The sequence below is a fragment of the Nannospalax galili genome, unplaced genomic scaffold (assembly GCF_000622305.1).
Source record: "Nannospalax galili isolate Female #2095 unplaced genomic scaffold, S.galili_v1.0 scaffold537, whole genome shotgun sequence".
Lineage (NCBI taxonomy): Eukaryota > Metazoa > Chordata > Mammalia > Rodentia > Spalacidae > Nannospalax > Nannospalax galili.
In genome coordinates, this window is record NW_008339916.1 from 1,082,093 (window position 1) to 1,095,187 (window position 13,095).

Sequence of the window (13,095 nt, forward strand, 5' to 3'; positions counted from 1 at the left end):
TTTAAGGGTGGAAAAGTAGGGATAAGAAATCGAAGACCGAAGCTGGGCATGGTGGCACACATCTTCAATCCAAGCAGTTGGGAAGTAGAGCCAGGCAGAGCTCTGTGAGCTTGAGGCCAGCCTGCCCCACATAGCAAGCTCCAGTTCAGCTGGGGCCACAGAGAGACCCTGTCTCAAAAAGACAAAAAACAAACAAACAACAACAACAAAAAAATCAAAGACCAAAGGATTTGCCAACACGTGGTCAACTTTGATGGAAAAATGAAGGTCTCTATTAGTGCTGTTCTATTTTTAAAAACCCTAACTAGTTTATTGGGCTTGCTAACCGAGCATAGGACATGGTTTTTACAGAAGAGTGGGTGCCCCCCCATTGATGGCTGTGCTGAAATTTTCACACTCAAATATAAATCCTGTTACTTCCTGACACCTGCCCCAAATGTCAAGATATGTGCCACATGGCATACTCAGCTTATATATCCTTAGCCCCTCCCCCACATGCAGCTAAGGTGGACTGATTGGATGGGAAGGGTAAATGACTCCCCCCTCCACTCCGTGATGAGTGTGGGAAGGAGGTGTACTATAGCTTGCCTGCATAGTAGTTGGAGGACATGTCCAGTTAATACTCCGCCCCTTCCTCCAGGTCTTACATTCTTTATTCTAACCTCTTCCTCAGAAGAACCTGAGCTTTGGAGGGGGTGGTAGGTATGGGATGATCTTCTCATTGTGGCAAGGCACTGAACTTTCAGATCTCTGCATCATCTGTTTTCCACGGGTTGTTGACCCATTTCAGTGGCATTCCATGTACTATAAAACCACAAACAGCAAGAAGCAAGAACATCTAAACAGTGGTTGCTATAATAATTTAACCCATGGGTGTAAACAAATGCTTGGGTGGTACTTTAGCAGCAGGTGCATCACATTTATCTAACAATACAATTGCAGTGGTTTCCCACTGGGGCCTATATTCTCTCCTGCCACAGGGGGTTGGCCTGGTCTACAGTACCAGAGATGTGTTCAACCCCTAGGAGTGGGCGTTATATCCAGTGGAAAATTTGCTGGTTGTACATACACTGAACTAACCACTATTGCACCAGCAGGAACATTTTGTTAGGCATATTGGTAGTGCAACCAGCAATCTGCATATCACCTTCTGGCACCATGAAGGCCACCCATCAGTGGCAGGGAGTTTCCAGCTTAGTCCAAACTTGATTTCTCCCTCTCCTGTGCTCACATCTTTCAATGCCTTCAGCAATAGTGTTTTTCCATCCACTTCCGGTGTACAGCCAACATTATTGGCAATGGCCTTTATTGTTTTGGGGAACTTTAGGGCCCCTCGAGCCCACAACTCAAAGCGGGCCAACCCCCCTCTGGTACTGGGATTTTCATTTAACAACTGTATTGCTTCGGAAGGGCATTTTTCCATCCCTGTCGGGCTCCTTCTGTGCTTAAGGCTTTTATTTTTACTGTGTATCTGGAGAATTTTTTCCCTTTATTTCCATAGTTCTTTATGCAGTCCTCCTTCCCCCCCTCTTTTTAACTACCCACTTTTTACATATTTCTCCCTTAGTAACACCTTTATTCTTCTCTTTCAGATTCCTTCTTTCCTTTTACCTCCCTGTTTCCCTTTCATATTTTTGATCCTTGCAGTTGCATCAGGATATGTACTCATGCTGATGGTATTTAGATCCTCCTCCCCTACCTATACCTTCCCTTATTGCTCCCCACCCAGTTTTATGTACTCTGTTATACTTATAATAAGGCCGATAGAGTCTAATTAGTGTCTCCAAATGTCTTTCAGTGTGGGTTAATTCACTGAAGCGTGGTTAATCTACCAAGAGTCCCAAGTTTTAAGGAGACTTTCTGCCCCTCCCAGCAGCCATCCTTTTCCACAATTTCCTTACATGGGGTGGAACATTTTATCCCCTTCTTCATGTCTATGCTGGATTTTTTGTTTTCTGTTCTGCACTTACTTGGAATTTATGCATGCTTTCACCATTGCTGTGAGTTCATATAAGTAACTGGCCATCTGTCTCAAAATCTCTCAGCAAACATCATTTTTTGAAAATAATTAATTTTATTTTATGTGTATGAGTGTATTTCCTGTATGTGTGTAAGTGCACCCATTTTATGTAATGCCCATGGAGGACAGAAGAGGGAATTAGATTCCTTGTAACAAGAGTAATAGGCAGTTACTAGCTGTGTTGTGGGTGCTGGGAACAGAACCTGGGTCTTCTGCAAGTGCAATCAGTGCTCTTATCTGCTGAGCCAGCTCTCCAGTCCCTGAAAGCATCACATTTTAAAAGACGACTTTCTTATTTACTGTGAACTCCTATTCCTAGAAAAGCTACTGGGACCCAGTAGTGTGCAACAAATATCTGTCAAATGAATGGAGACTAATTCACTTAGGAAAGCATAAAATCTTTATTCAGGGACTAAAAGCCTTTTGTTGTTGAAGTGTGTAAAATTTCTGTTTTTCACTACTCATAATGATTAAGCTTCATTATCTATTAGACTAGATTTAGAATTCCACAGGGGATACACCCTTGGGTGTCTCCATGTGGACATTTTCAAAAAGCTTTAAATGAATCTCTAAAACCCACCTAAATGTGCGTGGTACTGTACAATTGGTCAGTGTTCAAAAGTGAATAAAAAGAGAAAAAAAGATACCTAAGTAGCAACATTCATCTCTTTGCTTCCTGAATGCACATACTATATCATACTCTTTCCATAATGCCTTTGGAGCCATGATGGACTTCATCCCGTCAAACCATAACACAAAATACGTATCCATGGCACATCTATCTGTCTATCAGTCTATCTATCTATCTATCTATCTATCTATCTATCTATCTATCTATCTATGTATGTATATATCTTTGTATCTATCTACCATCTCTCTATCATCTATATCATCTGGTCAAGGAGAACTACAGTTCACCACAGATTAATGGATTCATGGAATCTGCAGAGGTAGTTGAACTTCCTCTAGCATATTGTATTGAAATATTGCATAGAAAAGACTGGTTCACTTAATATTTTTACTGCTTATTGTACTTCATTTTATATAGATTATCTACTTTAAATCTACTACTCTTATGAAATATACATATGCATAATTATTGTTTTATTTAGATTAAGATTTTGAGGTCTGGAAACATACCTAAATCTAAATACTTAGTATATCGAGGGCCTATATAGAAACTCAGAACTCTGACATGCAAAGCTTCTATTCATCATCACTAGGTTTGGACACAAAACATGGAGAAATCAGCCAGGAAGCTTCCTCCCTGCTGGCTAGTTTTGATAATACTATAAGGTGCTATGGAGGCTGTTTGGAGGGAAAAAAATAATAAAGTCTTATCGAGTTCTGATCCCTGTGAGCTAAAATAATGACATTCTTGGTAAGATGTGACCAATGGTGACATAGTGGAATAGAAATGTTATGGGGGTAACTAGCTAATTTCTGATTAGATTTGAGAACCACCCATAAGAAGAAACATACTCCTGGTAGAAGACATAGGCAAGATCAATCCAATCATCATTCCAACATGGAGTGAGGAAAGGTCATAAGCCCTTACCAGTAGCTGAGTAAAAATTGATAGTTGATGGTTCCTGGGGAGTCAATGTTATTTAAGGGAAGGACCTCTGGTAGATCAACCATGTTGTAGTGATAGTCCCATACCCATAAGTACACTGCCTGTAGAAATTGACTCAGTGAATTATTAGAAAAATAGAGGGCATGACGTTGGGAGGGGATTGGGAGGTGTAGGAAAGAGTAGGGGATAAATATGATCAAAATACATTCATGTATAAAATTCTCAAATAATTCGCTGAAATATTATATTAAACAATACCTAGGAATAAGCATAACCAAAGAAATGAAAAACTTGTTCATAAGACACTTTGAGACACTGAAGAGAAAAATGAAAACAGTAGAAGATCTAAAGATCTATCATTCTCATGGATCATAATATTCAATAATGTGTAAATGATCATTTAACCAAAAGCAATCTACAGATTTAAAACTATTGCAATCAAGATTCCTCGGACTTTATTTTTAGACCTAGACAAAAGCATTGCAAAATGTACACAAAAACAAAAAAAGATTAATGATATTTAAGACAATCTTGAACAAAAAGGATACTGCAGGATGTATCACTATAACTGGTTTCAAGTTATACCAAAGTCTCAAAGCAATAAAAGTAGGTTTATACTGTCATTAAAGCAGACACAAAAATCACTGGTGTAGAATAGAAGGCCCAGATTTTAAGTCCAAGAAAATACAGCTCCTTGATTTTTGATAAATAAACAAATAAATACACTGGAGATCAGAACAAATCTCAAACTCTGCTGGGAAACCTGGATATCAACATATAGAACAACAGAACTAGACCATATGTTTGTTTGCCTGCATATAACCTCAAATGTATCAAAGACCTCATTGTGAGGATTCTCATATCCTGCAAATGCTGGAGGAAAAAGTAGGGAGAATGCTTCAACATGCAGGACTACATAGGCACAGGAAATACGACCAATGCATTAGTTTGCTTTCTGTTGTGATAATACACCATGACCAAGGCAACTTACAGAGGAAGGGTTTACTTGGCCTGTTGTTCCAGGGTCATGAGAGTCTATCACCGTAGAGGAGGCATGGCGGAAGGCAACCAGAGAAGGGAGCTGAGAGTTCACATCTTCAGGCATGTTGAGGAAACACAGGGTGCAAAACTGTAAATGGGGTAAGGCTATGAACTCTAAAGCCAGCCTGAAGTAATATGCTTACTCCAGCTAGGCCACACTTCCTGAACCTTCTATGACCCTTCCCAAATAGCACCACCAACTGACCAAGTGTTCAAATACTTGAGTTTTTGGTTGACCTTTCTCATTCAGTCCATCACAGTCAATAGAGATATGAGAGCTCATGAAATGAAAAAGATTCTGAATAGCAAAGGAAATTTAATCTAGTGAAGATTCAGCCCAGGGAATGGGAGAAAATACTGCCAGCTCTGTGTTTTATAGAGGATGAATAACTAGAACATGTGAGTCACTGAAAACCTAACCTCCAAGAAAACAAACAGTTCACTTTAAACACGAACTATGGAAGTAAACATAAGACTTTTCAAAGAAGAAATAAAAATGTGTGAGAAACAAAAAAATATTCAACATCACTAGCCATTAAAGAATTGCAAATTAGAGTGGCTTTATGATTCTATCTCACCCCAGTCAGAATTAATATCATCAGGAATATCAGTGTCAGCAAATGGTGGCAAGAATGTGGAGAAAAGGAAATTCCTTTAGACAGCTGATGTGACTGTAAACTAGTATAGCCACTTTGAAAGTCAGTCTGCAGGTTCTTCCAAAAGTAGAAATAGAAAATTATTCAGCTGCATCACTCATGGTTATATACCAAATGGAATTTATATCCTACTAAAGAGATAATTTTACATCCACATTCATTACAGCTCTAAGCAAAATAGGTATGAATGGAATCAGCCTAGATGTTCACTTATTTATCAGTGAATAGTGAAAATATTGTACATATACACGATGGAGTTTTATTCAGGTATAAAGAAAAATGAAATTTGCAGATGTGTGGATGAAACTGGAAGAAATTATACCAAGAAAACCCAAGCTTAGAAAGATAATTCTCACGTTTTCTTGTACATGTTGAACCTACCCTTGACCCTTAAGTTTTTTGTAAGTTTCTTGGAGTGCTTTTGGAAGCCAGGTACCTAGTCAGCTAAAGGTGGAACAGGTGGTCTTAAAAGAGAGAGGGGGACAGTGTCAGTATCACAGTGATAAAATGAGTGTGGGTCACTGGAATGTAGAGAAAAAATGTTCGGTGATACCTCGGGGTCAAAGAATGTGAGAAGCCAGGTGATGACGATGGATCAAAACTGAGGGGGTATGAAAAAGGCCACACAGAAACCAACTGTTTGGTTACCCAATTACAAAGCTGAAAGGAGAATTTGAAGCAGATATCCTGTAAGACTATGCAATGATGAACCTCTGAAGAAATAGATCACTAAACAAAAATCCCTCTATAGGGTTTAGTTGTAATGGATACCATTCAGTCCCTCACAAAAATATAGAATAATGACATTTTTTTAGTTGCACATTAGCACTAGTTGGTAAGCCCTAGTGCTGAAGATGTTATACACCTTATATGAAGGATATAGAGAAATTGAACTAGAAATGAGCTGGAAGTATTCTCCCATGTGACTAGCTTTTATAGTGTTGGATGCTGTTATCCCAGCAGATGATGGATTAAAGGCATCAATGGTCTTACCCAGCTTTGAACTGTTTGAACTACAATCATAACTTTCCAGGAAAAATTGTTCCCATTCATTCAAAAATGTTAAGACTATTATACAGATAAACCAACCACTCCATGATTTGAGACCCGCCCCACAAGGAAGCCATACCTAGTACCATACCTAGTACTGAAAACTTAGTCAAACACTCATGAATGAGGAAGTCCTATTCCCTTCAAGCAAATCTACTGGTGCTGCTTAGCTAAACTGGAATAGCCTCAAACCTCCATTTAAATAGTTATGTTCATACCACAAAGGGTATTCTCAGCCTTAATCAGAGAAGCCACTCTTTGGAGTGAACTCATGTGAATACAGGTACCTATATCTGTAAAAGATGATGAGAGTAAAGGATAATTGAGTGTACAACCCTAAACCAGACATTTTTACAACCACCTAAAGTCTTGGGAAATATTTCAGAAGGCTTAGAAAGAATGTAAGAGCCCAAAGACAAGAGGAATGGCTATGAAATGTCATCCTTTATGTACAATATGGTCATATAGCAATTTTGAATTCACAGCCCCTCCACCTACTTGCACTGGGCCGACACAATACTGGTGTGACCAACAGTCAGCGATGCATGAGAAATGGTTCATAAGGCCATATCTCTTAATGCTGGACTATTAGCAATTAACATATTCTGGAAGGGGGTATATTATCCAGTTATGTATCCACTGGTGAGCCCACCAGGATTTCATGAATTGTTCCAAACTCATAGTCATATAGAAGGCAAATTACGATTGTAGTTCACGCACTTCAAAACTGGGTAAAACCATGGATAACTGTTGAACACAAAACAAAACAAAAACTCATGAATATGGGAAAGATATTTGTAAGGAAGAAAGGTGGTTGGCAAGGGCAGAAGGGACAGCAGAGAAGGTGAGGGGTAGATGAGTAATCAAATGTTTTATATAGATATAATGAAAGTTCAAAGAACAAAATTTGTTAATTAAAAAAACTAAGTTTGAAGTTGGCTATGATCTATCATTTCAAATAAATACCTCTTTATATCTAATCTGTTAGCATTTTTTTCTGTAATAGGCTTTTGTTCTTACAAAAATATTTCTTATATTAATTTGGGGATTACCTTTCCATTATTCAAAGCAATATAATTAATTATGTGAGTCTGAATTTGAATATGGGGGCTGCAGTAATGGCTCACTGTTTAACTGTATTTCTTGTTCTTCTGGAGCACCACATTTTAGCTCTATACATCCATCTAAATGGTTCTGAACCACCTGTAACTCCAGCTCCAGATAATATGATGCCCTATTCCGGCCTCTGTGGGCAACTGGGCTCACATACTCATACTCACATTAAGACACACACATAAAAATAAAGTAAAATTTTATATAACTATGATAAAATTTTTGAATATGATATACTTTCATTTCATGGATCAAGAAAACTATTATTCAAATGAATATTACAGTAAAAATAATCTCATCCATGTTAGGATACTTAGTATAGCCATAAAATCAACCTAATTATTTCATATGTTCCTGAGATGTTAACAGAAGTGAAATCTTGTATAGTTTCAGTGAGAATATGAGATCATGCATTTACTGCACAATAATATTCATAAGCTAATTTATAGAGGTTATCTAAATATCTATCAATGGTGGAATAGCTAAAGTAAATGGGGCATATATCTGCAACCGAACTCTGTTCAGTTTTCAAAAAGGACTTCCTAATATTTGTTTTGATTTTTTATTTTATGTGTATGAGTGTTTTGCCTATGTGATGTAAGTGTACCCATGTTGTGCAATGCCCATGGATACAGAAGAGGCATTGCATCCACTCGAAATGGAATTACAAATGGTTGTGAGCAACCATGTGGGTACTTGAAACTGAACCCAGGTCCTCTGCAAGAACAGCCAGTGCTCTTAACTGCTGAACCATATGTGCAGCTCCTTATCCTGATTCTCCCAACACCATAGATAAACCTGCATTAATAAACAATTGCATTGAAATAAATTAAAAGTCCACATTGAGAAAAAATGCGAATTTTCAATTACAGGAAGTTGCAGGTAGTCAAATGCATAGAAGTGGCATGTGGAAAAGTTGTTAGGGAGTAGTATCAAAGGGAAATGGGGATTGTTCAATCTGTATAGAGTCCCAGTTATGCAAGAGCAATGAATTATTGAGCTCTGGTCTATTATATTATGTCTATAGTTAACAATACCATATTGTATACCTAAAAAGCTCATGATTTATACTTAGCACAATGAAAAGTTATGAAATATGTTATAAATGCTGCAATAGTTTGCTATTGCTTTAGTCTGTGCTGTTTTGGATTTGGATTTGTAGGTGACTATAATTTTTTTAGTATTATTATTACCAGAGAATGTCTAATTTGGCAGCTGCTTTGATGAGAGTATTTTCTGCTTTGCTATGTTTTGGAATGTTTGGCATATCATAGAAATTGTTGTGTTCTTTAAAAGAATAAAACACACTTTCTCAATGTTATCAGTATTGATATTTTGGGTTGAGTAGATAGTTTTGTGTGTTTGTTTCCTGTACACCATGGGATACTAAGCAGCATCCTTGATCTCTGCCTCCTTCCTATGTGTTAGTAGTGCCCCCCCAAGTTGTGGAGATCAGGAATGACTTCTGACATTGCCAAATGTTCCTTCTGTCCCCAAATCTACCCTCACATACACTTGTTACAAATTACTACCGTAAAATTATGCTACCAGTTGACCGGGTCTGGAGCCTTCATTTGAAATGGATTCACAAGTTATTTATCATTTCATTTATAATTACAGAAGCTCATTGGCTATATTGCAATAATGCAAATACACACAATATATAATGATGAAATCAGGGTACTTACACCCATCAAAGTAATGAACAATTACGAGTACTATGATGCTAATTTTGATAGTCAATTTTATTGGATCTGGATTCAACACAGAGACAAATCAATGTGTGTGATTGTGTGATTGTCTTTGTGTGTGTGTGTGTGTGTATGTTGAGAGAGAGAGAGAGAGAGAGAGAGAGAAAGAGAGAGAGAGAAAGCAGTAGTTCCAGGAAGTATTTCGAAAGAACCCTCTTCCAGAGTGAGAAGCACCTTACATCTTACATCTGCAGCCAAAATGTAAGAAAGTCCAGAGTCCCTCTAGCACCATTGCTGCCCCTGCTGCTGGTGCCATTGTCATTTCCTAATAATCAATACCCAGCTGTTTTATTTTTTTCTGTCTTCCAATGTGGATGGAAGACAAATTACTCCAAGAGACTTTCAGGCCTGCAATAGGAGAATGGGATGACTGTGACATCCAGTCTCATAGAGAGAGCAACTATAAGGTTCCCACTATCTCCAGTGTGAAGACAGTCATTGTGGGTCTATGCACTCTTTATCCTAAAAGTCAATCTAAAAAATTTCCATTTAATATGAACCCTCCCACTAGACAACTCTGATTAATCCACCAATTCTTTATCATATTTTGTGTTTGGAGACTGCAGTACCTGTTGTTTAGTTAACCAAAATTTAAATATATTGTTGTCAACTATTGTACTATGGGAGACCACAGTACATTCCTCCTTTCTATTTTGGTTCCCACTACATAGTCCACCCCCCTCCCAGCCTCTAGAAACACTATTCTATGCTTAGAACAACATTTTATGTATCCATTTTTAGGAGCTAGCATGTAGTTTTTGAATTTCTGTGTCTGTATTTCTTCACAGAATGCAATTTCTTCCACCAGAGACTTTTAAAGAAAATTTTGGGGCTGAAGAGGTGGTACTCTAAAGTGCTTGTCTGGTAAACAGGGGGATTCAGCTTAATCCCTAGGAGCTAAAAAAATGTAGGACATTATGATATACTCTTTTAATGCCAGTACTGGGGTGATGGAGGTGCATGGATCCCTGGTACTTGCAGGCAAGTCAGCTTAGCCTAATTAGATGAATGTGAGACCAATGAGAAACCTTGTCTCAAAATAAGCTAGCAGCACTGAGGAATAATATCTGATATCGTTCTCTGAATTCTATATGTAAATGGATATGCATATTAACACATACACACATAAATGCACACATGCACACAGAAGTGATCATGAAAATGAAAAAATATTTGATATAATTTCATGATGATAAATTGTGTTAGTTTTTCTTCACTATGCTAAAGTATCAGAGAAAATGAAGTTAAAGCAGGAAGGATTTATTTTGGTTTATGGAATCAGAAGTCTTCATTTAAGGCCAAGCACTGCTTTTGTTCCTGGGCCTGTGCTGAGGCAAAATCATCATGGTGGGGTGCACATAGCAGAGCAGACCTCCTCTAAGAGAACAGAGTGGAAGGTACCTAGAATAAGATTTTATACCCAGGAACCTGTTCCAAGGGACCACTTTCTGAATTAGGTTCCAATTCTAAAATGTTCCAACAGCTCTAAACACCATCAGATCCTAAATCCATCAATGGACAAATTCATTTATTAGGGCAGAAACAATCATTTCTCCAAATATTTCCTGTGACAATTGCATTGAGTAATAAACTTTTAACACACTATGCTTTTGAGAAGATACATTATATTCAAACCTATCTATCTATCTATCTATCTATCTATCTATCTATCTATCTATCTATCTATTTATTTATTTATTTTGGTCTTTTTGAGACAGGGTCTCCCTGTAGTCCCAGCTGCCCTGGAACTCACTATGTAGACCAGCTGGATCTGAGTGTGGGAAGATATTGAAGATGGGTTAAGTTATAGACTTATGAGTGGTGCAGATATTCCTGGTGGGGAGAAACGCAAAAATAAGGCCTTAAAATTAAAACTCTAAAATTAGTTTCTTTTTCTATTGAAAAATTATACTTTCGAAAATCTGAAATTAATGACAGAAATACATGCATGGTGAATGAAAATCCGAACACTGAAGTAGTTAGCAGATAAAAACTTCCAAGTCCCCTTTGAATCATACTTATTCATTACGTGTTTGCACTTACCTGCCCTTTCTGACTCTCCTTTCCCCTTTATGACTTGTGCTTTTTGAAGTCCTACATTTATTTGCATAACTGGAAGAATTTTGTTGGCACCTAAAAAAACCTGCTCTTAATGTTAAAAAAGAAAAAAAAATGTTCCACAGCTCTTACTATAAGTGTAATGTTCATTGCACATACGTTTCCCAAATTACTTTTATAAGAAATGAAAGGTCTCCCTTTGGGCCCATTTGGTTTTCGGCATGATTCATAGTCCTGCTAGACAGTGTACCAATGGAAGAAGGGCTGAATCAAGGTCAAGATCACTGAAGAAGAAAAGGTTGAAGTAATATTTTGAAATGAATCTGAGTTAAATGTTTGGTTCAATTTACCTCCCTAGAAATTAGAATTGCCTGCCTTATGATCTGGAAATCTATGCATTATTTCTCAAGTGACCTTTTGCATGGTTGTCTCCAAAATTTTAGTGTGACTCATTCAGTCCTTTCCTTGTGTTCATGTCCTTATGTAGAATAGCTCAGTGGTGGGTGTATCTTGTCAAATGGCAAGTATATCAGCCTTAATGGGGAATCTCAGGTGACCTTAAAGTGGTAGGCCAGAAACAAAGGCTCTAATTAGAAACCTAACTTTTACTTGGGGAAGCTGTGCTGCAAACCCAGAGCTCATCAAAGACCTGTACCAAGAACTAAAAGCTCTTTATGTGTCACCTGTCTATTTTAAACATGGCCTATATGAATTCAGGGTCAGAGGTAGTGATGTTTTCACTGTCCAGTAGATTCTGCAAGTGTTTGGGGGTCTTCTAAATCTTCCCCCTCTTCCACTGCTTTCTCCCTAAGAATGTGCCAGTGAATGCTCATTTTTTTCCTCCAGACATCACACCAGTCACTTCTGTTGGCAGGCTCTGCGACTCTGTTTTAGACTCCCGGAGACCTTGCCATCACTTATTTGTGCCTTGGTTATACCGTGTTTGTTGCCATTCATCATATTGCATTATACTGTATCATACTGTATTCATTTATTTACTTATCTCCTCTGGCAAAAGAAAGAGATCACATTAAACTTTCAGGTGAGTAATGGGCATGAGTATTATAAAGCATTTGAGGCAATAAAATTCTGTACTCCTTGCCCACTTGTCTGACTCTCTAACTGTTACATACTGTTCAGTCTTTAATGAGCATGGTGACCATCCTTGGAATACTGGCACCTCTCATAGATCCCCATATCGGTGGGTGCTTGGTCTATAATAAAGCCTATTCTTCTATAAAATTTCTTTTGAACTCTAGTTTTGTAATCACTTGAGGGAAAAAGAATTACACTAAGTTCACGGCTGAAGGCACAATTTCTTCAATTATTAAAAAATCCTTATTTTTCCTTCTTCAGGTGTTTAGAGTAAGCAATACAATTTAACTGAAAGAACAGCCATAGGATTAAAAGCAGTACTTTCACAGATATATTCTTGGTGGTTTAAAAAACAAGTCAAATGACCTTTCTCATTCTTTTATATGTAAAGCTACTATTCTAATTTTATAAGATTATGACACAATACACTGATACTGGGATAGGAAAAAGTGAGAACTCTTTTTTACTTATTTTTGCAAGTGAGAGAAGCCTGTCAGGCAGGCCCCCATAGGAACTTCTGCCTTCAGAAAGGGTAACAGCAACTGGAGTTGTTGAGGGCAATTAGACTTTGTTGGTTCTCTGTCAGTTGTCTAATTTGAAAAAGTTGGAATTCAGACTTTATTTAATATGTGTGGTTCTTTCCATCTTATAGTACTGTAACTGTTTTAAGATCTAGCAATTACAAGCAGTTAATTAGTTAAATAGTATTTGGTCATTATTTATATATATATATAT